This window comes from Pelobates fuscus, chromosome 1, assembly GCF_036172605.1.
Source record: "Pelobates fuscus isolate aPelFus1 chromosome 1, aPelFus1.pri, whole genome shotgun sequence".
Taxonomy (NCBI): domain Eukaryota; kingdom Metazoa; phylum Chordata; class Amphibia; order Anura; family Pelobatidae; genus Pelobates; species Pelobates fuscus.
The window spans coordinates 409,208,934-409,235,297 of record NC_086317.1 but is presented as its reverse complement, the minus strand read 5'-3'; the positions used below and the strand labels follow the sequence as shown (position 1 = coordinate 409,235,297).

General features: G+C 39.3%; 1 protein-coding gene across 2 annotated transcripts in view; it reads right to left on the bottom strand.

Moving 5' to 3' along the window:
- HDAC7 (histone deacetylase 7) overlaps positions 1-24,256 on the bottom strand; it is a 288,082-nt gene extending 263,826 nt beyond the window's left edge. For both annotated transcript variants that reach the window (XM_063428246.1, XM_063428264.1), the window contains exon 1: positions 24,127-24,256. The gene's annotated coding sequence lies outside the window, so the exon portion shown is untranslated. The remainder of the gene's footprint in view (positions 1-24,126) is intronic.
- Between the last annotated feature and the right edge of the window lie 2,108 nt (positions 24,257-26,364).

Genomic DNA, 26,364 nt, shown 5'->3' with positions numbered 1-26,364 from the left:
TTTAGCCTATTCCTTGGTAATTTCACATACAAGTGATACATTCAAATACGCAAGGAATCACTGAATACAGCAATACTAATGTTATTTTGTGTTATGTAATGCATTAAGATACAATAGTGCTCTATGGTGTATACAGACTCAATATAGGTGCTGTTTCCCTCAAGTAAAACGACTCACTAACTCACTCATCTTTCTGCTCAGACTTATAGCTATTTCCAAAAGTCTTCTGACTATCAGTATTCTTTTTGGTAGTCTCTGGTAGATTGCAACTTTGCCTTTATAGAGATCAAACACAAATCCGAAAATATAGAATCTATTTAACTAAACAAAATTAAAAAGTCCAATTCTGATGTAGGGCATTTTATGAAAAGCAATCAGTAAAAATTCTCCACCATGGTGTTTCCTTGGAGAAATGCTATGTTGGGGCGTTGCTGGTAACATAGAAACATAGAAACATAGAATGTGACGGCAGATAAGAACCATTCGGCCCATCTAGTCTGCCCAGTTTTCTAAATACTTTCATTAGTCCCTGGCATTATCTTATAGTTAGGATAGCCTTATGCCTATCCCACGCATGCTTAAACTCCTTTACTGTGTTAGGATAGCCTTATGCCTATCCCACGCATGCTTAAACTCCTTTACTGTGTTAACCTCTACCACTTCAGCTGGAAGGCTATTCCATGCATCCACTACCATCTCAGTAAAGTAATACTTCCTGATATTATTTTTAAACCTTTGTCCCTCTAATTTTAGACTATGTCCTCTTGTTGTGGTAGTTTTTCTTCTTTTAAATATAGTCTCCTCCTTTACTGTGTTGATTCCCTTTATGTATTTAAATGTTTCTATCATATCCCCCCTGTCTCGTCTTTCCACCAAGCTATACATGTTAAGATCCTTTAACCTTTCCTGGTAAGTTTTATCCTGCAATCCATGAACCAGTTTAGTAGCCCTTCTTTGAACTCTCTCTAAGGTATCAATATCCTTCTGAAGATATGGTCTCCAGTACTGTGTACAGTACTCCAAGTGAGGTCTCACCAGTGTTCTGTACAATGGCATGAGCACTTCCCTCTTTCTACTGCTAATACCTCTCCCTATACAACCAAGCATTCTGCTAGCATTTCCTGCTGCTCTATTACATTGTCTGCCTACCTTTAAGTCCTCAGAAATAATCACCCCTAAATCCCTTTCCTCAGATGTTGAGGTTAGGACTCTATCAAATATTCTGTACTCTGCCCTTGGGTTTTTACGTCCAAGATGCATTATCTTGAACTTATCCACATTAAATGTCAGTTGCCACAACTCTGACCATTTTTCTAGTTTACCTAAATAATTTGCCATTTGGCTTATCCCTCCTGGAACATCAACCCTGCTACATATCTTAGTATCATCCGCAAAAAGACACACTTTACCATCAAGACCTTCTGCAATATCACTAATAAAAATATTAAAGAGAATGGGTCCAAGTACAGATCCCTGAGGTACCCCACTGGTGACAAGCCCAAGCTTCGAATATACTCCATTGACTACAACCCTCTGTTGCCTGTCACTCAGCCACTGCCTTACCCATTCAACAATATTGGAATCCAAACTCAAAGATTGCAGTTTATTGATAAGCCTTCTATGTGCAACAGTGTCAAAAGCCTTACTGAAATCTAGGTAAGCAATGTCTACTGCACCACCCTGATCTATAATTTTAGTTACCCAATCAAAAAAATCAATAAGATTAGTTTGGCATGATCTCCCTGAAGCAAACCCATGTTGTCTCTGATCTTGAAATCCATGTGTTTTTAGATGTTCAACAATCCTATCCTTTAACATGGTTTCCATTACTTTCCCCACTACTGAAGTAAGGCTTACTGGCCTATAGTTGCCCGACTCCTCCCTATTACCTTTCTTGTGAATGGGCACAACATTCGCTAACTTCCAATCTTCTGGGACTACTCCTGTTAACAATGATTGGTTAAATAAATCTGTTAATGGTTTTGCTAGTACACCACTAAGCTCTTTTAATAGCTTTGGGTGTATTCCATCAGGTCCCATTGACTTATTTGTCTTTACTTTTGACAGTTGAAATAGAACCTCTTCCTCTGTAAACTCACGTGTAATAAATGACTAATTTATCCTTTTTTTTTTTAACGGAGGTCCCTTTCCTTCATTTTCAGCTGTACATACCGAACAAAAATATTCATTGAGGCAGTCAGCTAGACCTTTATCCTCATCTACATACCTTCCTTCTTTTGTTTTTAATCTAACTAATCCTTGTTTTACTTTTCTTTTCTCATTTATGTATCTAAAAAAAGTTTTGTCCCCCATTTTTACTGACTGTGCTATTTTCTCTTCTGTGTGTGATTTGGAAGCTCTTATAACTTGCTTAGCCTCTTTCTGCCTAATCTTATAGGTCATTCTGTCTTCCTTACTCTGGGTTTTTTATAATTACTAAATGCTAACTTTTTGTTTTTTACTATTTTGGCCACATCTGCGGAGTACCACAGTGGTTTCTTGAATTTTTTGCTTTTACTGACAAGCCTAATGCAATTTTCTGTTGCCTTCAGTAGTGAAGCTTTTAAATAATCCCATTTCTTTTGAAATCCATTTAAGTTGCTCCAGTCTGATAATGACTCCTTTACACATATTCTAAATTTAGAAAAGTCTGTTTTTCTAAAGTCTAAAACTTTTGTTTTTGTGTGGTGTGACTCAGTCACTGTTCTTATATTAAACCACACTGACTGATGATCACTGGATCCTAAACTTTCACCTACAGTAATATCTGATACCAAATCTCCATTTGTTAACACTAAATCTAGTATGGCCTCTTTACAAGTTGGCTCCTCAACGACTTGTTTTAGAGGCAATCCCAGTAGGGAGTTTAGAATATGTGTGTTTCTGGCACAAGTAGCTATTTTTGTTTTCCAATTCACATCAGGAAGATTAAAGTCACCCATGATGATAACTTCCCCCTTCATTGTCATTTTAGCTATTTCTTCAACTAGTAGATTATCTAACTCTTCAATTTGTCCTGGGGGCCTATAAATCACACCTACACGAATTACTGTGTGATTACCAAATTCTAACGTAACCCAAATGGACTCTATGTTCGTCTCACTAACCTTTATTAGGCTAGATTTTATGCTATCCTTCACATACAGGGCCACCCCTCCCCCTTTCTTGCCTTCCCTGTCTTTTCTATATAAAGAGTAACCTGGTACTGCTATGTCCCAGTCATATTTTTCATTATACCATGTCTCAGTAACAGCGACTAAATCTACACTATCAGTTGCCATTATTGCCACAAGTTCATGGATCTTATTCCCTAAACTGCGAGCATTTGTAGACATGACTCTAAGCTTATCATTTTTTAACACACTTGCTACAGGCACCTTCTGTCCTTGTTTTGGGGAACAATTGGATGTTTTATCACCCTTTTGCCCCCCCTCCTAGTTTAAATACATCTTAGCAAAACCTCTGAACTGCTCACTGAGAACATTTGTTCCCTTTTGCGAAAGATGCAAACCATCTTTTTTGTACAGTTTATTTCCATTCCAAACAGAGCTACCATGAGCAATAAAGCCAAATCCTTGCTCCCGACACCATTCACCAAGCCACAAGTTAAAGTCCCTAATACGCATCCGCCTGTCATTCTGAGTGTTATGCACAGGCAGAACTTCAGTGGTAAGTGCTGTAAGGGACTCTGTTGGTTATACCAGAATTGGCTGGAGCTACTGTGGAATGCTAATAAAGTTCTGAAACATTGTATCATGAAGGAATATAGGGTGTATATGTACACCATTCCCATATTGATACACTTGGTATCCTGTGGTTGATTGAACATATAAATGAGTAGCACAATTCATTATTTTGTTGTTATTTTAAGTCCATCGAAAATAATTGATAACAAGAATGATCAATAAATAAAAATGCCTACTTGGTCAGATTGTTAACTATGGTCATTGACATTTCTATACTTTGCAGATTCTTATTTTTTCTTTTTTTTTTTTTGTACTTGGATTGGTTGAAATAAGGAATTGGAAGCCAGTTTAGAAAGTTTAGAGCGAGGGAGAGAGAGAACAAAAAATACAGTATAAGAGAATCTGTTATATTGTTTGTGCTGCCAAGTATATTCTTTAATGACACTTTTCTATAATACTTAGGGGTCTAAGACCATGGCAGGTTAGTTAGACAGGGACACCATTAGATGTCCATCCAAAAATCTAATAACATAGCATAAACTGGTGACAAAAAAAAGAAATATGTGTAAAAACTCCTAGTGAAATACTGTGTTTTTTCTGATAGGGGTTTATGAGATCTTTAAGATCTAGATAGACAAACTGAAAGCTCCACTTATCATCTTCTCATATATAACATTTCAACCAATTTTCCTCATATAAATCCACTCAAGCCATTTTATCTTATGTGTGCTATTTCTTCCCTTTTGCTACATTTCATTCCATGCAGGATTTCATAAAACTTTCATATTTTAACTTGTTAGAGTCACAAAATATACCCCCCCTAGACTAAACAGAGGTAAGCATAGAAATGTGTTACCAGTCCTTAGAGTGACCAGATTTAACGTAAGAGAATAAATGTTAGAGGAAAACAAGAGACAAGCCCAATTTAAATAGTAAGCCAGAAAACAGTCAAAGCCAGGCCGAGGATTCCAGAGGTCAGAACAGTCAACAAATAGCCGAGTCAAATTCCAGAGTACAATATGCAAAACACAAGTAGGGGATTATTTCCTAGAATAAAAATATAAAGTCTAAAACTTAACATGTATTATAAAATAATTCCTAGATTTTACTATTAACATGACGTAAAGTCATGATTTTACTAACGACACGGAGGCGAGTATTATGCTTTCTCTTTCTTTATTTTTCCTCACAGCAAAGAGAAAATATATAAAGTTGAATAAAAGAATAAATATAGCAAACCTGCCTAGGAACAGGGCAGCCAATCAGGATACAGGAACAGTCTATAAAAGGTCTTGAACTAGCCATCCTCTTCTTTGCCTGTAAGACCAAAGACCAGAATCCAATCTGAAAACGTAAAACAACAGGAACAACAGCCATATAGGAAAAGCATCCATGGCATCCGGGACCATCGGTAGCAGACACGGGAAATCTAAAGACATTTCCAGAAGGCATGGGAACCAATGCTGCATTTGCCACAGCAGAACCACTATTACCAGAGAGCAGTCGTGTCTGCATAGGTAAGATAGCGTTCGAGAGATAGCGTTGAAAGGAGGGAAGGCATAATAACGGGATTGCGGCAACGTCTATAGGAAGGCATCTAACCCCATCGCTGCAGGGTCCGGTCGACAACAGATGCTTGAAGGTCGAATTGAGCAGAAGCCAGCACCCGAATACTCCAGGTATCTGGAATTCCAATCCACCCACCTGTTGTCCAGAACAGTAATGTGATCAGCCATCACCGATAAATTGTTGTGAAGACAAAACTGACAGAAGACCCTTGTCAGGTTTGCCAACAGTTTGGACTTTGTGCCACCAAGGTGATATTGATAAATCAATAACCATGTCCGGAGCGGCCCTGAATATCGCCCAACCGTTCCACTCTTCCATATGGTCAAGTCACCATGCCAGTTCATCCCATGATTCCACATTTAACATCAGTCGGGATTCGTAAGAATGGCCTGTCCATAAGTAGGAGCCTTTCAAACGTTGCAGAGCCTGGTAGTGCAGGGGTCCCGAGAAGATCGCTTGGATTGACGAAGCAAGCAGACCTAAGATCCATGTCAACTGATGTAAGGAGAGGGACGTAACCCGGAGGGCGCATCTGATCTCCTTCTTGACGGCCTTCATGCTGGCTTCCAGAAGAAATAAGAACTGGGAGTCTAAGTCAACTTTGAACCCCAGAAATTCTTATTTACCGGAGTCACAATGGACTTTTCCCAATCTATGAGGAAACCCAGATCCACCAGCAGTTGTATGGTCCATTGCAAGTGACATAGGAGTTGATTGGGTGAAGTGGACATGAGCAGGATGTCATCCATATAGATGATCAACCGAACACCCCGTGCTCTGAGAAAGGCTGGCTTCATGACTTTGGGGAAACACCAGGGAGCCGAGGAGAGTCCGAAGGGTAGACACGTAAATCTCCAACCTCGTCTGTGCCACGTGAAGTGCAACAGATCCCTGTGCTCCTCCACTATGGGGATTGTTAAATATGCGTCCTTGAGGTCCAGCTTGACCATCCAGTCCCCTTGTTGGAGCAGTGAATACCTTCTATTTTGAAGTGCTGGTATCGCAGGAATGCATTGAGGTTTCACGGGTTATCACCGGGCGAACACCTCACCTTTTTTGGCCACCAGGAACAGGCTGCTTGTGAACCCTGGAGTCCCGAATGGGACCTCTTGAATCGCCCTTTTGGAGTGGAGCTCTAAAATTTCAGCAGAAATGAGATCGACTTGATCTGTCGGCAGAGACAACTCTTGGGGGGGGGAGGGTGTACCTGAAAAAGGGGTGAGAGTAGATCTAGGCAAAAGCAAGCCCCTGACCGTGTGTAGCACTCATGTATCTGCAGCGATCAAACCCCATGCGTCTGCAAACAAAGCCAGCCTTCCCCCACACCCACTTTGGAAGGAAGGGAGTTCAGTGTACTCACCGTAAGGGCGTTTGATGGAAGGCTGTCCACGACCTCCAACGACTGGACCAGGGGCGTCCCCGGAAAGGGAAGAAGGGCGTCGGCTTGTATTAAGGAAAGTCTCGTGGTGCAGCGTAGGGGCCTCTGTGGGCCCATGAAGGGCCTCGAAATCCTCAGCCGGGTGGATAGCTACTAAACCTCCAGGCCCCAATGAAAACCTTAGGGCCAAAAACCCTTTTCAAATTGTATTGGGCCTTATCCAAGGCCGTAAAGGTTTTAACAAAAGATCCCTCACAAAGGAATCCCCAAACAACATGCCCTTCCCAGCTGCCAAATTAACCAGTTTTGGGTCAATCTTCAATAGAATCACCTTGCGGCGTTCGGCGGACAAAGCTGTATTAGCATTGCCCAAGAAACATATGAGCCTCTGCACACATCCTCATCAAAATCCATCTGGGTATCTCCTGCCTTTGCGGAGTCAAGGAGCTCATACAGCTTGGAAGCTGGAAAATTATGTAGGGAGAATTCCAACCCATCTTGGCCAGAAATTGAATGATCTGAGGGCCAACCTCAGGCGTCTTGCATGCCACGTCTAGGACAGATGGCCTGGGCCATTCCGTCCGCAACTTGCGGTGGCCCTCCTTGGAGAGGGGGGTACGCATACGCAAAGCCACCTCTGAATCTGAGTCTTCCCTCCCATAGGAGGCATACTAAGGGTCATCACCCAGATTCTCCACTCTGGTCAGAATTTGAACCGTCATTGCGGGCACTCCCCTGTTTCCAGTTTCTAGGCGACCAGTGGCTATTTTGAATGGTGGTAACACACCATCTTGGACTGCCAGCGGTGAGTCAGTCATATCAGGTATAACATGCGTCAGTGGCAGAGGGGAGGTGTGCCTACTTTTAGCTCGTGCCTTATGGGCCACAGGGGCCATTAGATCAGCATTGATTGGGAGCGCAGGTGGTGAACTTTGGGTACGTAAGAGGGCCTGCACAAATGATCAGGAAATGGAGGAAGACATAGACCCCATTGTAGTGGCCAGAGCCCTTTGAATGGATCCCTTTGAATGGATCATGCCATAGTGTAATCCAGGAGGTTCTGAAATTCCTGAGAGGGCATTAAACCCATATCCTCCATTGTAGAAGGCAATAAGAGTTCAGGGCTGGGGTAATTTGGGCCTGTAGCCCCATCCCCCCGAGATTGCATCCTGTAGTATAGTAAGGGCAGGACAGAGGGAAGTAATAGAGCCACAGGGTCACAACCAGTACAATGTGCAGGCCTGCAGAGTAGAGCAGACTCACTTATGCTGACAAAGCAATCAATCACAGTAGGCCCAAGCCTAAAAAGCAATGTCCAGAGGGGAGTAGGAGTGGGCCACAGGACCCAACACAGTAATAAACAAAAGGTGAACTGTGCAACCTTGACAAACAACACACTAAGCACAGTGGTTGAGTAACAACAGAAAGTACCTACACATGGGAGAGGAGGAATAGGAGCCGTGCCGTTGAATGTCCAGGCAGCCACAAGTTATGGGCCGGTGAGATCTGCCTTCACACGTTCCAACGGTAACGTGCCGGAGGTGAGCAGGCTCCGCCCCCACACTCTGTACCCAGCATCACTAAACAACATGAGGGAGCAAATTTTAGTTAATACGATTTATGCTTTACATTTTTCTTCTAGGAAATAATCCCCCACTTGTGTTTTGCATATTATACTTTACTCTACAGGGGTTATATTTTACTTTCTATTTACTAGAATTAAGCATGAACTACAAGAAAGGATAAGAATTGCTGTTTTGTCCTGACTACCCATGCATCAAATAGTACACATTTAAAATAAAATAAAAAATAATAATAAAAATACATAAATATATATATATATATATATATATATATATATTTTTTTTTTTTTTTTTTTTTTTTCAGTAGTCAAGCAGTTAAAGGGCAGGACATTTTATATTGAAACTAGTAGAATAATGCAATGGCTATCTATGGTTGTTTACTGCATATATTATGAAGTGGTACAACCATCCTCCACAAACCTGCAGCTATCCAAGAGACAACATTGAGCTGGACCACAAAGAAGATAACAAAAACTGTGGTTTCTAATGCTACAAACTGTGCGTTAACATCTGCTGAATGTCTAGGAGAAGCTTCTGTGGTACATCACCTGCACTATGCATTGTAAGTGATCACTTAAACTATGTCTTGGGTATATGAAGCGAGGTAAAATCGAATCTCATATTTTTGTGCATACATTGCTAATGTTATGCTACTTGCATTCACTTTGGTATGTATTCTGATTTTATTTTGCTAAAACTCCAAAATCCCAATGATACATTGCTGCTGGTGAAAAATCAATTCCAGTTAAACCACTCTAGCTCTTTGAACAGCAACTAGAGTGTTAAATGTATGTGTTATGGTATATAGAGTGAAGTCAGTATTGTGATTGAAATTACAATAGTGCACCCAGAAGAATTATTTTTATTTGTATTTCCTTCTTTCCTTGATACAAGTGAAAGATAAATTAATGATGCAACACGAATAGTGTAAAGTGGACATATGCAATTTTATTCAGACCAATCATGTTAGTGAGTAGCTTCGATAGATTATAGAGTCTAAGGGCTTTATTTATTAATATTAAAAAAATATTCATACTTGTATTTCTTTTAAAAGACCCATGAGGTTTATTAGTTTGACTTGTGGTATAAGAAAGCAGCGTAAACGTGCAGCTCCAGTGTAAATATTTTCCTATTATAAGTTTGTCATAGTAGTGATGATATAAGATGCGACAGTCTGTCCCTATGTACATCAAAGGGATGCCGACAATACCCCTCCGCAACTTCATCAACGGTGAGATTTCACGTGCATTATCAATTAGTCAAGTTGGAGGGATAGAGGCAGCCATTAAAAGTATAGACATAGTTGGAACCAGTCTCTATGTTCTTCCCAGAGAGAATAATGGGAGCTGCTAACGACGGGCTTTTCAGTAGCAACTGCTGGGAACTCCCTGTAGTTACTTATGCCATTTGGCAGATTTGCCCAGGACAGGTACTTTAGAAGTAGGGGCTGTCTGGTTAAAGGTAGGTATAGATATGGAGGCCGCCAGCCCAATGCTTGCCTAGGTTAGTTGTTCGAATTCTGGTGTAAATGTGTCAGATTTCCTTGCATAACTTGCTTACTCTATCTAGTAAATACAATTCCCTCTTGCTATATCGATGTTTCTGTATGGGAGTTTTCCACTCGAGTGTAACTGATAAGATACGGTTACTTGTAAATTCCATTTTCACTGAATTTTAAATTTAACATCAGTTTAAATAAATCAAGAATTAAAATTTGATTAAATAGAGGCATGAATCCAACAATGGATCCATCTGTTGAGTAAAAGCCAAGGCGTAACCTCATGGATTCTTAGTAAGTAGCCTACTCGACTAGATAATATGTTTTCAACCTTTCCTTCTATTGTAAATGCCACATTTACAGGCTGTTTGGTGTCTCTTTAATAATTTTTTTTACTATTTTTATGAAACAAAAAAAATATGTAATTCTTCCTTAAAGTAACATTGCTGATTGCCCTAGAGTGACCTAGAGGTTTGACTTTGTGAAACCCTTCCATTTCTCCGGGCAGATTAAACTATTTTCCATATTGTGCTTTGCAGAAACAACACCTATGTTATTCCATGAAGCCTTCTTCTGCAGGAAAATATGGAATATGGAAGTGAAACGTCTTTATAATGTGATTCATATGTCTGTTACGTCTCTGCCATAAAAGTATTATTTTAACATAGTGTAAGGAGCAAGTGGATCTCCAGCTGCAGATAAATGACAACCGCCATAGACTTCCTACAGCTGGCAAAATATCGTCAACAGCTGGAGAGCTTTAGTCTGCCCTTCCCCGTTTAAACAGAATGCATTACAAAGCTGTTTCCATCTACACCGAGAATTGGACAGTCATAATAATCACACAGGCTATAAAAGAGAAATTAATTTAGATTATGTTGGCAGAAATGTGGCAATGATTTGTTTTGTTGGCATCACAACTCCTGCCCATTGAGGAACTGCTAATCTGTATCTAACACATGAAAAATGAAACGATAGTGGCAATCACGGTTTTCTGACAGTATTTTCCTTAGAACAATAAAGGGTTAACTTGGTATCTTCTGCAGTTAAACTGCACAAAGAGAGAGCATGCTGTGGGTGTGTGTGGAGGGGTGGGAAGGTTTGTAGATGTTTCTATTTGCTATATTTTTTTGCATTTTTCAAGCTGATGGCTCTGGGTTGGTAGAATGTGGTGTTCTGGCCCTCGAGGGATTCCAAGAACGATGAGGTCACTCCAGCTGCACAAAATTAAACCTCTTGGAAACAGCTGGACAAACTGCAGCCACAGCTCGACCATCCAGACCTATTTGTACTGAGTTCTTTTCTGTTTCTTCATTTCGATAAAATATTGGCGTTGGTACTCGTTTTACAAAGGGAATGTGGTGGAACATCAGTGTCACTCTAGTTCTACAAATAAATGAATTAAGATATTTTTTTTATGTAAAATGACAGCCCCATGATGAAATAGCCAATAATAAAAAAAAAAAAAAAACATACTTAAAGCTGAACATGAAGCCAAGCAATATGTAATTGTTACGGCAACTGAAAAGCTGCAGGTTAATAAAGTCTTAGTCTTAGCACTGTACTGTGCCTTTTTTATGGGGAAATACATTTTCTTAAAGGGACAGTCTAACCCCAAAACCACAACATTTAAATGAAGCGGTTTTGGTGCAAATATCCTGCCCCTGCAGGCAAAGAGTATGAAACGGTGTATCATTCTTCCTTAACTCTCGTGACTGTCTAGTAGTAGCTTACACCTTTGCTTAGGTAAATTATTTTTTTTTATATACTTGGTGTCCTCATAATGAGGCAGAACGCAGCTTTAGGGCATTGCAGATGGCTTGCTGTAAGTGTGACTGCATATTCTAAATCATGGCTTCTCAACCCAGTCATCAAGGACTGTCCATGATTTAGGGATTACCCTGCTGTGTCTAATGTGTTTTTAGGGGGGGGGGGGGACAAACACTTTAGACACAACATGGTAATCCCTAAATCCAGGACTGGTAGGGGGTCCTTGAGGACTGGGTTGAGAACCCCTGTTCTAAATGAACGTCAATCTGAGTTGTCACTCGACTCGTTGCATGTGAGCAGAGTAGAATTAACCATAGGTAAGCGCTTAGAGCCCAGGGGTTAGACAGGGGCCTCAGAACCATGAAATTGCTTGGCCCCATTCCTTAATTGGAAACCCGCCTAGGGCGCTAAGGGATTTGAATATTTCTCTGCTTGTGAGTGTGCACACTACGTGCATGTTGTAGGGTTCAATGCCTTTCTATGAAAAGCACTGGATGGTTAGAATTTGACGATAGCCACACATGGACAGTATGTCCTCAATGCTTCTGTGAGAAGCTTTTGATAGGTCAATAGCTATCAAGCTTGATGACTTCAAAGTAGGCAGATTTGAAGTATTATGAAGAGGCTTTCTTGGAGCTGGGATAAAGATATGTTTCAGTGTGATTTTAAGCTTTTCTTGCAGTTTTTTTTTTTTTTTAAGGAGGTAATATAAATCTAAACAGATACCATGATAAGCAATTCTTATCTGCTTCCTGAGAGCCACTGGGAAAATACTGTAACAATACCTATACGACTTGGTTGTCTAATAGGAATGCCAGAAGACTGTCTTTTCATTCAATTGTGCTACAAAACAGTGTTAAAGACATATTGTACAAACCTCCATTCTTTGAAAAAACAAACAAAAAAAACATATTGCTATTTTGTGTTCTGCAAGACCAGAGACACTTGGCAGACCAGGGGACCTGCGTGCCCCATTTTGTTAAACTTTAGAAACAGCTTGAAAAAGAATAATAAAAATGATATTAACAAGAAAAAAGAAATCTAAACAGATGAAATAACCAAGCAAATTTAAAAATATTGAAATGTTAAATAGAGTGGTCATTACTGAACAAGATTCCCATATGACCAGAAATATGTGATCATACAAGGCACTCACTGACACTCTCTGACACTTTCTTATATGTTCATGCATGGGTTTAGCTCCATTCATGAGGAAACAGGAAAGATACAATCTGGCAAAGAAATACAAGCTTCACCATGACCTAATTACATTGTTAAGCAGTTTCATCCATGTTTTTTTAATGAATGAAATAACTGCCACTTGATAAATTGTGTGTGCCATTACCCCTGCTTAGCAGATGTTGTTCCTTGGACATATTGAACTATATCCTTGAAAACAATGAGAGGGTTGGGATTTAGTTTACTCACCGCAGAGCTATAAATCCCAGAGGTGTTATTCACGTTATCTTTTATTTGCATTTTCAAAGCATTAGGATTATACCAAATCCAGCCTGTATTGTCCTGCATATTCTATGTGACATTCCAAATTGTATTTGAAACTTCAGTACAGAATTTTTTTTCAAAAAAGTATCTATTGAATGTGTATTGTCACACAGTCAGAAAGGTGAGTTATCGGATGCTCGATCAGTGCTGTACATACAACAGACAATACTGCTCGGACCTTTCACATTTACAGCAGAAAGCATATTGTTCATGCCATGCAATGCTTTGCAAAACCAACAGCCTGGATCTTGATGCCATCCCAAATCTTTTCAGAAGTTGTTTTATGATAACATTATTAGCAACTATATCAACTAAAACAGCAATTTTGGAGGGAATGAAATTATTGAGTTAACCCTCTATTTGTCGATCATTGGTATTTGTACACGTTGCTTACAATATAATTGACATACTTTATGAATCCCACTAGGTTTCACACAAAATTAGAAGTTGTAACAGTTTATCTGCTGTAGAAACCCTGCATTTTATGTTTCCAGACTGGTGGTTATTTCCACATTTAACAATATTACCCACACGAGAGCAGTAAATTGTAATATAAAATATTTCTCTCTTAATAATATTGATGCAATAGAGCCAGGACATTTTTATGTTGTTTTTATATTGATTTGCAGTAGAGCATTGGAGACCTCCAATTTTATCAGGATAATTTTCTCTAGACAGCTGCCCAGTTATATATAATCTATTGGCATGGTAAGGACTATTGATTTCACTCTTCCTGCAGGTTGATGGTACCTGCCTCACACCATCCTTGCAAGTTGGCTGTCTAGGTGTAATTTTTGATCCTGGCCTAACCTTTGCATATCATGTCCAGTCTGTTGCTAAATAATTCAGACTTAAAAACATTGCCCTCATACGCCCCTTTCTTATGCAAGGTGCTGTCATGGAGCTTGTTCATACTGTAATCTCTTGCATGGATTACTGCAATGCTCTCCTAATTGGTCTCCCCAGAAGCTGTAATGCCTGCATACAATCTGTGATGAAGGCTGCTGCTAGGCTGATCTTTCTATCCTGGCGATCCTCTCACACTTCACCCCTCTGTCCATCCTTACACTGCCTGGGTACTGCTGTACCCTACAGGTGTCAATTTAAAATACTTACCCTTACCTATAAAGCTATAACCAACTCTAGCCCCTCTTACATCTCTTCACTGATTCGTAGATATGACCCCTCTCGGTCTATCTGCTCTACTGGTGACCTTCTTCTGTCTGCTGCTCGCACCCTTATTGCAAATTCACGCCTGCAGGACTTCGCACGGGCGGTTCTTTTCCTTTGGAACGGCATGCCTACTCCCTGTCAGACTCTCCCCTAGTCTTCAATCATTTAAGAAGTCCCTCAAAACCCATCTTTTTAGGATTGCTTATATGGCCTCCAAGAGTAACTTCTATCTCACACACCTTCCTCTCGCTCTCTCCTAAATGGCCATACTCCACTCTCACCTCCAGTTCTGCTACTTTCCCACCATGTTTATTTTCTGCCTCTCTCAATAATACCCTTCCTATTGTGTTTTATACCCCACCTCCTCTAGATGGTAAGCTCATTTGAGCAGTGTACTCATCTACCTATTGTTCCTGTGACATTTCGGAATTGTTGCATTTGTTATATTCCCCTTTTATTGTAAAGTGCTGCGGAATAAGCTGGCGCTATATAAATACCAAAAATAATAATAATAAGTGTGTGTTAGAAGAAAGTGTGTGTGTTAGAAGAAAGTGTGTCTTGATTATATCTTCAGTTATAGGCTGAGCAACTAGTCATGTCAAGACATTTTTAAAACATAAATATATAACTCCCATTACCAGCTTTTCTGATGCCAGTCATCTGGATTCCGCAGAACACATGCCAATGAATTATCCTGTCTTTCAACACTGTCCTTGGGTAATGGCATCAGTAAGTAGAGTTGGAGTTAAAGTGGTTTATGGTTTTGAACATGGCATTTCTTGCTGGGTCAGGGGTTGAGTACATTGGGTTAAGTGGGCAGAGCCTAACAAGTCAGGGTGCTTGTTTTCTGTTTTTTTGTATCTTGACTGCAACCCAAGCCTAGATTTCAACATATACCTTAATACTGTTGTGTATACTACTATGAATTGGCAGAGGAATAACTGCAGGCAAAGGTTAATAAGTAACTTTCTGGCTCACCAGTTTATATATTGAACTGGTTAATAGATCTGGACTTTTGCTGGTATATTCGTCTATATTAAGTCATTGAGTCTGATTTCCTTTTAGTACAGGATCTACTAGAATCTCTTATTTTCCACCCAATTCAAGCATTGAGCAACTACATATCTTAACATTAGTAGAAATGGTTCTATCAATACACCTCCGCTCTAATCTCAATCAGCAGGCACCAACTGTATCTGCAAATCTTACAAACTCTTAGTGGAATGAATGATTAGTATAATCAGCATAACAGCGTAAACATAATATTGTACAATTAATGTTAGTACTGTTAGGAAACACGCCTGAAAGATGAGCAAACCCCTGAGAATGCATTTGACAAATCTCTGCTGTATTTAAAAAGTATTTTTACAATTTCTTTTTTTACACAGTTCGTAAACGTGATTAATAACTGTTTACAGTATCTGCACCTATGCAGTTTCATAATGACTGAGTAATAATTCCGATCATTTTTACAAGCCTTTTTTCCTCCAGTTCAATAACAGGTTACAAATCAGATGTATTAAAACTACATTTCCCATGATGCTAAGCATCAGGGGTCTAAATGTTTACCACAACTGTTTTAGATTCTAAACAGTGATTAATATCCCTTAATTTACATTGACTAAGGCTCTACCTTTAACATCTTTACTACCAAGTCTATTAAGATTTTTTTTTTGTGTATATTGCTTTCTTTTTTAAATTTTGGTTCTGTACAAAAGCATTTTTGGGTGGATTTGTATCATTCTATTTGAAAGCAGAAAGTAATTTTGTGATTCTCAGAATTCTCACAGTTCTGGCATATTTTAGTATAAGTAAACCTAATAGAATTAGCAGTTCTTTTTTTGTTTTGTTTTCTTTTTCTGCTAGGAAAACATGTTATGTTGTTAAACATGTAATGAGCAGGTTTCAAAAGCAAGAACAGTGCTGTTTAGCCAACGGCCAAAATACTGGTAATTAATTGTAGGTCAATATGTTCATTGTACTGATACTCAAGTAGTATTTCTTTCGGGCTACTGAAAAGTGAGAACTTCCTTTTTGATGTCTACTCATCCACTCATTTCTTTTGAAATCTATTTAAATAATAAATATTCAATAAGCTTGGGGCATCTTTAAACACATGATTTGAGCAAGCTGCTTAAACCAGGGTTAGGTAACCTTCTGCACTCCAGATGTTGTGGACTACATCGCCCCGATGCTTTGCCAGCATTTTTGGCTATAAGTGCATTATGGGAGATGTAGTACACAATATCTGGAGTGACAAAGGTTGCCTAAAGGTTGGCCCGAAACAAATGCACTGAGTATTGACAAACTAAGATAAAATTAAGCAGCAAATATTTCTGGTCCTCATTAAATATCAGCCTGGACATGACCACACGGGTCATTTACAATGTAGGAGAGCAAATGTTAGATGGCAGTATTGAGCATTTTTAAAGTTTCTAGTTTCTTATTTGTAGCTGTTGCTCATAGCGATGATTAATTGTGATGGACTGTAGGTACTGTTGCTGTTCAACCTCTCAACATAGACCCGGGGTAGGCAACCTTCGGCACTCAAGATGATTTGGACTACACCTCTCATAATGATTTTACAGCCATAATGCTGATAAAGCATCAAGGGAAATGTAGTTAAAAACATCTGGAGTGCTGAAGGTTGCCTAACCTGTCATAGACCAAACTGTGAGTGTGAGTGAGAATGAAAACTTGAAATCAGTGATGTAGAAAATGATTAAATGGGGAGAGATATATACGTTTTAATGACATGGGTAGAGTACTTTAATGAATTTAATTGGCTGAGGATAGGGCACCTGAAAGCATGGGGGATTAAACTATGGAGAAAAATAGGATATTCAGAGAGAGAAAAAAAACGCAATTGTGTAAATCATTCTCATTCCTTTTTTAGTTTTTTTAACCCCTTAAGGACCAAACTTCTGGAATAAAAGGGAATCATGACATGTCACACATGTCATGTGTCCTTAAGGGGTTAAGTAGTAAATAGCTTGTAATAAAGTTCTATAAGAAACTATTTGTATGGTAGTCTACTTAGATTTATTGAATGTTCAAATATAATAAACTCCAAACTTGTTCTTGCCCACTCATTCCCCCGGAATCCATTGTGTATATGTATCTCCTAGAACTAAATTCACATAAGAATATATAATAAAATACATGCTTACTTTTTCTTAACAAAAATGACCATCACCCATTGTACAGCGCTACATAATAATAATGATAATAATAATAATAATAATAATAATAATAATAATAATAATAATAATAATACAGTATTCTTTCTAGATACAATTCTATATAAGTATCTCTATGTTTACATTCATGTAACTCTGATCAAGAACACATTAGCTACCCAGACATTGCCTCAATTTATATAGTAGGAAGAAAGAGACAAATAACCTAAAATGCTTTAGAATGTGGATTATTTCTATCAGATTCCTAAGATAAACTGACAGGTGTAAATGAAGACAGAAAGAAAGTAATGTTTTCTGAATAATTCTGAAAAGAAGGACCAATGAATTTTTGCTTTAAGTCAAGGTTCACAGAAACAGAAAATGAAGGAACACTCTCTAACATGTATGCAATCCTTGGCCCCTTGAAGTTAGTTCTTAAAAACATCTGGTTTCCATTGAAAATCATTATAGGTTTGACTGATACACCCCCTGTCAAGGCATGAATGGGTAACTACAGCATCTTGTTGTTGGAACTCAGGGGAACGTTCGTACGTAAGTTTGATTGGATCAGTTGACCACTTTTTTTCATTATAAAATAAAATGTGCTGGGCAAAGTATCCAGAAAACCTACAACTGGAGATCAGTGTATTATGATTTATAATATAAATATAAACATGGGATACTGGGGGTTTATCGGTCACAGATGTGTGATTGGAATATACTCAATACTTGTCACATAGAGGGACAACCCATAATAATCTTTGCTGATTAATACAAATTGTACATTGTCCCATCATATATGCAGTATGCTGAATGATGTGCTTTTACATATGGTTTAAACAAATATTTATTCTCACAGGTATGTATTTAACATATACATTATATATCTTTGTTGGCGAATAGGTAAGGACCAGAAATGATGGAATATATGGTAAAGAGATTCCAACAAATGAACTCAGGGGAACCAATAGATAAAAATCTGCCCAAAAGACCTTTTAAAAATATATCTGTTATGGTACACGTAATATGGTGTCACGTTGGGGGAAATGTGAGTTCATATATAAGTAGTTAGGCAAGTTAAATTGATAGACAATGCTAAAAAAAATGTCTATCGCTATTCTTTTACCTTTTTGTACTTTATCTCAATGCTGATGAAAAATACAGTATAGTATCCACTGGCATTTGTTTTGAATATTTTTATTGTTTTCACAATATAAACGCATTTAGCAATCTGATTTGTAATAAAGCAAGTAGTTGCCCGCGCAGGGGCATAAGCATTGGTTAATAGAGGTGCAAACATTTCGTCGCTTACGCAGAAGCGGATTTGTCATATCCTGTATAGCTGGTTTGAGCGAGTGCTTTATGTCAGCTGGTTTGTGCAAGTGTTTTGTGTTAGCTGGTTTGAGCGAGTGCTGTGTGTTAGCTGGTTGGAGCGAGTGCTGTGTGTTTGCTGGTTTGTGCGAGTGCTGTGTGTTTGCTGGTTTGTGCGAGTGCTTTGTGTTTGCTGGTTTGTGCGAGTGCTTTGTGTTTGCTGGTTTGTGCGAGTGCTTTGTGTTTGCTGGTTTGTGCGAGTGCTTTGTGTATGCTGGTTTGTGCGAGTGCTTTGTGTATGCTGGTTTGTGCGAGTGCTTTGTGTTTGCTGGTTTGTGCGAGTGCTTTGTGTTTGCTGGTTTGTGCGAGTGCTTCGTGTACTGGTTTGTGCGAGTGCTTTGTGTACTGGTTTGTGCGAGTGCTTTGTGTACTGGTTTGTGCGAGTGCTTTGTGTACTGGTTTGTGCGAGTGCTTTGTGTGCTGATTTGTGTATGTGTTTTGCATTGGTTGGTCCGTGCACGTGTGGTTTCTTAGGCATAGCATAGCATATACAATGTAGTATTCAGGCAGGTAGATAGGCAATAGGAAACATGTGGAGCTTATGGTAGTCATTTAAAAACATAACGTCATGTCCTCGCTGCGCTACCCTGCGCAAGTTCAGTAAGTATATAAACACTTCAAATTAGATGTGTCAATATCACTTAGTCTATTAAAACTCTGATATGCTGGGTAACATATGCCTATATATCCTTAATCGCTAATACTATGGGAATACTATGAATTCCTTTGGCATTTTGAGCTAGCTTGACCATAACTAGCTGATATCAAATAAGCAAAGCAAGTAAAAACTAAAAAACAAAAATTGCAGAGAGAACGGGTTCACAAACGGAGTATCAAGAAACAGTCCCATTAGCCTTGTCAGTCCTTCGTTGATTTATTTATGCTTTGCTTGGGACAGTGCTCAGGTGAAGTAGAGCTGTATAGCGGCATTAATTGAGCCTCTCCGCTGGAGGTGGCAAAGTAGTGCCTGGCAGGATAGGTTGTAGCGGTGCAGGCTGCTCTCTACTGTGGCCTCTGGAATGCTGATGTCAGGTGTGCCCCTATTTATCCAGTTGGCCGGTCAGTGCAAGGTCTCTCTAGCACCCCCGGTGCATCTGTCCCCCTCTTTTCCCCCTCCAGGCCTGCTCCGGCCGTGTAATCGGGTGCACTGCAGTGCTGTGGGCACTCAGGGATGTCGGTAGTCCGGCAGACTCCCACCCCTGAAAAGTCCTCGGCCCCTTGTCCCCTGCACCTCCCCAACTCCCACAGTTCCCCGTCGGAGCTCCAGCCCCTAGGTGCCTCACCCTTCTCCGGTCTCACACTTGTCGCCGGTGTTCGCCTCCCCGGCTACCGGTCCGCCGGGGGTCCAGCTCGCCCCGACGACACAGGGCTCGCAAAGTTGGGGGCATCCCTCCCTGGACCACCACCAAATCCTGGGGTACAGGCCGGCTCCGTGTCGTCCATTCAGCCGCCTGGAGGGGTCCAGCCGTGGGATTTGTCACACCGGGGGTCCAGGCAACCTCGCTTCCCTCCTTGCGGCGTGTGCTTTCAGCGGCCATCTTGGCGTGGGGGGAGCTCCCCGCTCTGCAGCACTCCTGCCTCCAGTCTCCGGAGATTTGACTCGTGGGCCGGGATCACCCCCGCCGGCCCGAGGGGGGGGAAGCGGGGCCGGGTCCGGTTTCCCCTCTCTCTCTCTCAGCCATCTGGTCTCGTGGCTCCTGCCGTTGCCGTGTGCGTGTAGGCCTCATGGGCCCAGCTTGCTCCGGTTACTCGGGTGCGCGGCTGTGGCTTAGCAGGTGTCCCTGCGTTTTGCTCCTGTGCCTCTCCCTTACTCCAGGTATGCTTTTGGTGTCTTATTTTTGAATATTTTGGTATATTTAAGCAGCTCAGAGCCGGAGCCGGCATGGATGGCTGCCGCTCGGCTCGGCGGCCCGGCCCCGCCCTCCACTGGCATTTGTGTGCTCGTTCACTTGGACCTCAAATGCTACTCACATATCAGGAACAGGAATATCCAATCTTTTGGAACAATGTTTAATTCGTAATAGTAGATCTACTAAGGGATAAACATAATCTGAAACATGGAACTCGCTCTGTTCCAATGTAGCCATGCTTTGAATTGGATCTACTTTCGAGAGAGAATAGAATAAAATAAGAGATGTTAAATTGTTACCTTTTGTTGGTTTTTATATTTGATGAGGAGCAAATCATAGTAACAGCACTCACTTTTGGAACATGCTAACAGTCAGAGAGTAGTTGTTCCAAATCGTAGAATCATTTTGAGCAAATTCTAGCGATCTATGTGATGTCCCTGTAAATATTATTTTAACTGTTATACTTCTGTCAATTGAAATTTAAAGCAGTCGCATCCTTAGCAGTGTAGAAACATAGGTGTAAAGTAACCTACGTATATCCACTTCTAGTCTAGATTAGCCTCATTCCCATCATTGTTGTGTTCTGAGTGATGAAATACTCCGGGAATAGTTAGGGAGCATCCACTAGCATTACTTAACCCACCAGCTGCTATTCATCTTTCCTCTCCTAACACCAGTTTCACAAAAGCAAATTAAAGGAACATTCAAGACCGAACCATACACATTCATATTAAAACACAAGAAAAAGACAACTCACGTTGCTGAATATTAACGTAGAATTAAGATTGAACTTTAGCTATTGTTTCCAATAAAATGCTGATGGTAAAATTCTTGCAGTTTCTGAGACCACAAGTGATGTTAGTTGTGACTGTTATATTTCCAGGAAATAGTTACTGTATTTGAATATGTTTATGAGCAACAAACTGCTTGGAGCTACTTTATTATAATATAATAATATTATTAATATATAATCATTCAGCAACCAATCAGTAACATTGTAGAAAAAGGAAACACATACTAAGATAGAGACGTCATCAATGAGCTGTGAACCTGTTTTGTTTAATGTTTTAATATCACTGACTCTGCGTGATATCCTGTACTGAGCAATAATGTCTATAACACAGAATCGGTGTGATATTTTACCTATTAAACACACTATCTGTGCTTTATACAGCACTCTGCACTGGAGTTAAGCCTAATTATTAATGCGTATTAAAATGCTAATATATTTTAGTTTGAAACATATAATCTTCGCAGTTTCCATTCCACGAGATTTACAGCTACTGCAGTGAATTCTTCACACAGCAGGAAGTAGCTGAAGTCTTTGGTTAGATTTCTCCAGCTACATGTGTGAATAGGGAATGTATAGCTGACTTCTCAAACAACTATTACAAGGAAGTCAGGGCAGTGCCTCGCACCATACTCCATGGAAGGACTATACACTGTTTTGGAGTGTCCTTCTAAAAACAACAAAACAAAACACAAATAAAAATGGTCCTTCCAGAATGGAAATCCAGAAAACTTTTTTTTTTTTAAAGAATCTAATAGTGATGTTTAAGACAATGAGAGTTTGAATAAAAAAAAAGATAATACAAAAAAAATATATATATATATATATATATATATATATATATTAGCATGATTGTTTGTGTATTTGTTGAGAAACCAGCATACTGTGCATTCTACTATTGAGTACCCTTAGTATTAGAGTGTTAGCAACATTCTTCAAAGCACATTCTATTTTACAGAACTAGATATTTCACATGATTTTTTGCCAGCAGTGTAATCAGATCCGTGTTTATTGCCCACTCCAAATATCTCATGGCTGCTGTGGCTTAAACACGGAGATAGCCATTAAATTGACATGTAGCCACAGCTGATCCATCCCTGGCTGTTCATTATGGCATTTGTAGTACACAGCAGCATCTGGAATGCAGCAAGTTGGCATCATTCTCGATATACCAGATAAAACTATTTGCTGCTGGATAAATGCCAAGAACAGGTCACATGAGCTACACAGCTCCAAACAGCATCCACACATGTAAATTACTAGAAATCACATATCCATGAAAATTACCAATGCAAATCAATGCAATGGATTCGCTAAAGAAAGAAAGATAAACAAAAAAATTAATTTAGGCCATGGTGTGATCACAAGTGTTTTTTTCCTAAATATCGCCAACTAAGTGAAAAAAATTAGAATGATTATCATTATTATCATTATTATTTGCATTAATACAGGGCCAACCTATTCTGTAGAGCTTAACAATAATACTCGAGGATATATTTTTAGAACCTTTGAGTCAAACTATCATTTCGCATCCACCTTTTCAATGCCAGTTACACTTGCAATACATGGGGCTCTATTTTGCAAAACTGAGCAATTCTGAATGCAATGTTAAAATTAGAGCAAAACTATTGTTTTCTATGGTGAGAACACCCAATGTAGTGTCGATTCCAGAATAACTTCAGTTTTACCTTGATAAATAATGTATATTGTTTATTTTACTACTCCGCACATCCAACTGCCACATGATGGGTTAATGATGGAGACACTTAACAGAGACACAGATAAAAGCACTCTTGTTTCACCCCAAAGACATCATAGTATGATCTAATCTCTAAACGCTCTTTTAAACTGCGCATCTATACACCAAAACTTGCATGTTTAATGTTCTTCCATTCTCTCTCAAGACACACAGCAATCCTGGGCACTTTAAGGTTAATTTGCTCTTCTGATGACCACCTATAGGAGGCATGGCTAGAAGGTAGATCTTCCTGTCCTGTGATGCATTGCAAGGCTGGCAAAGAATCTTGTGCTTTGCACTTCTACAACTTCTGCTCATCTACCTTTTGGTCACACTTGACCTATTGGTCCTCACCTATCTGATGATTAACTTCTCTGTAACAAATTACTCAGCCATGTTATTCTGAAGATCTCAGGAGTAAACCGTTACCTAAGGAATAGAGGAGCATCTCTCTATGTTTATTGCTGAACCTTACTCTTAACTATTTGTAGTTTCCTAATGTTGCTTCAGAGGGGGGAGAAGAAGAAAGTAACTTTTCCTCTTGCTCTCTATATATATGAAACACTGAATAATTTGTTGTAAAAGATTTTTTTGGAAAGTAGAAAAAAAATAGCTTGCGCTTTCCTAGAAAGTAATTACTCCCAAAAAAGAAAAAAGAAAAGCGAGATGAATTTACAGGAAAATAAACACATTCCTTCCTTAAGAGCTCTTAAGAAATCTGAACTTAATTAATCATTTTCTCTTGTTTCAGGGATATTCCTGACCTAGAAGAGGTCAGTTCCTGCACAAACTGATAAGTATGCAAGAATGTCGATGCATGACAAACTTTAGAAGTATGGATATTGGTGATCTTATTAATTGTTTATGGACGAGGGAGTGGGTTGCTAAACCCTTCCTTTCCATAGAAATTGGTAATTGTAGTTTTTTTTTTTGGCTTTCACATGAACACAACAACTAGAGCTGCAAAGGATTCAGATGGGACGTTTCTCGTAATGTACAAAACCTGGACATCTATTGCAAGCTTGAGCATGGACTCACCGGTGCTGTTTTTATTCAAGCTGCTCCCTTGGCCTGGAAACCATTGTGAAAAGATGTTCTGTTTTGCAGTTTCCTTGAAACATCACAAGATCCACTATGCGGTCGTATAGAAAGAGAATATTAACCAGAAGAACAGAGAGAGAGAGAGAGTGAGAGAGAGAGAGAGAGAAGGAAAGGGGAGGGAGGGTGGGGAGGGAACATTACAGGAGGGCTGTGTTGAATTGACAATAGAAGGAAATGCTTTACTTGACCTTAACCCCTCTCCTACCAACAGGGTCTCAAAGATTTTCACATTAAATGAAAAAATAAGTCATCCATCATTTAGCCTAAATGGACATGTCGTTAAGATGTTCCGTTGTTTTGCTAAGGCCCCAGTTAATATTACTGTTAAAGTTTTCATTATTTAGACTTTAAATTTAAGGGATTAAAACCTCAATTTCTATACACTTAATATATGGAGGTCTGGATACAAAATGTCTGGATAGGTAAGGTATGTCTCTATACCTACTATACACTTTTTATTATGTAACATAAATGTATGTGTACAGGTTCAAAAAACTATATAGAAAGGGCAGTGACATCATCAAACTCAATGTCTCAACTATACGTGTTGGCACAACTGAATAAGAACACAACTGGGCAGAGTAATTCACATATCATGTCGTGGGCAAGATGGGACTTCTCGTGTCTTAGATGAGGTCTGTCAAGACCAACTAAATGTTGGCAAGTGTGATTCACATTCTTGTCTGTGTTTTTTTTTTTTAAATTGCTAAATATTCCCTAAAATGCTGCTACCCATAAGAAAAAGTAGCCACTCCATACTTATGTATAAATAAAAAAAAAGGTAAATTTAAAAAAAATAAAACCATTATTCATTGAAAAAGAAAATCTGCAATGTGACCATGTGACCAAGTACCGCTCAGTTAGGCAGCCATCCCATACACAATTGTGTGACCTCCAATATAGAGTAATATTCTGTGAGCATGTAATTTAGACCGTTAATTAATTTGCTTCTCTTTCTGCTTAAATTTCACTTTATAGCATTTTATATACATAGAAAGCTAATGTGAAGACTTTTTCCCCTCCATTAACAGGTAGTGCTTTTCAACTTACAGGGACACTATAATCACTAGAGCCAATACAGCTTAATGTAGTGGTTCTGGTGTCTATAGCCTGCAGGCTTTTCAACGTAAACACAGCCTTTTCAGATAAAAGGCAGCATTTACATTGCTGCCTTGAGTGGCAGTCACTCAAACGGCAACTAGAGGTGCTTCCTATCTCACCACTGCATTTTGGTGTGCATGTACAATAGCCTCCCAATGCTTTCCTATGGAAAAGATTGGATAGGCTGAGATCATCAAGACAGGTGCAGCGTGGGAGAAAGGGTAAGTTTAATCACCTTTTCAAAGCGATCAGAGAGGGGTTGGGGAGGATATAACACTATAGTGCTAGCTGCTAGGAATACATGTTTGTATTCCTGACACTACAGTGTTCCTTTAATAGTTATGACAACAGAGTGTGGGAAATAAATAATTTAATGTATCACTTTATAGTTTAAAAAATCCATTGAAAAATGTGTCATTACCGTGTGTCTTTCCTAACAGTCCATCGGCATGTTAGCTTCATATAATGGTTGCAACACAATGTTATTTCTTCACAGCATATACTTAATTTTGCAATATCTTCACTAACGCAACTACAAACTATTAACAAGTGGATGATTAAAGTAGTATAGTCCAATTTAACTGCATATATTCTTTTGTGCAAACACTGCATAACAAAGGAACCTTGCATTCTTAAGGACATACAGTACAGAGACCTCCAAACTTTAAACATGAAATCATTAGTTCATACCATACATATGTGAGCTAAAGATGTTCCAATCAGAATATAACTAGGACATCACCAGACACCAACCAGCTCTTGTCAATGTGCAAGTAATCTAGAAATCATGAGGGATAAGCCAAATGGCTAATGATTTAGGTAAACTAGAAAAATGGTCAGAGCTGTGGCAGCTGACATTTAATGTGGATAAGTGCAAGATAATGCATCTTGGACGTAAAAACCCAAGGGCAGAGTACAGAATATATGATAGAGTCCTAACCTCAACGTCTGAGGAAAGGGATTTAGGGGTGATTATTTCTGATGACTTAAAAAGGTAGGCAGACTGTAACAGAGCAGCAGGAAATGCTAGCAGAATGCTTGGTTGTATAGGGAGAGGCATTAGCAGTAGAAAGA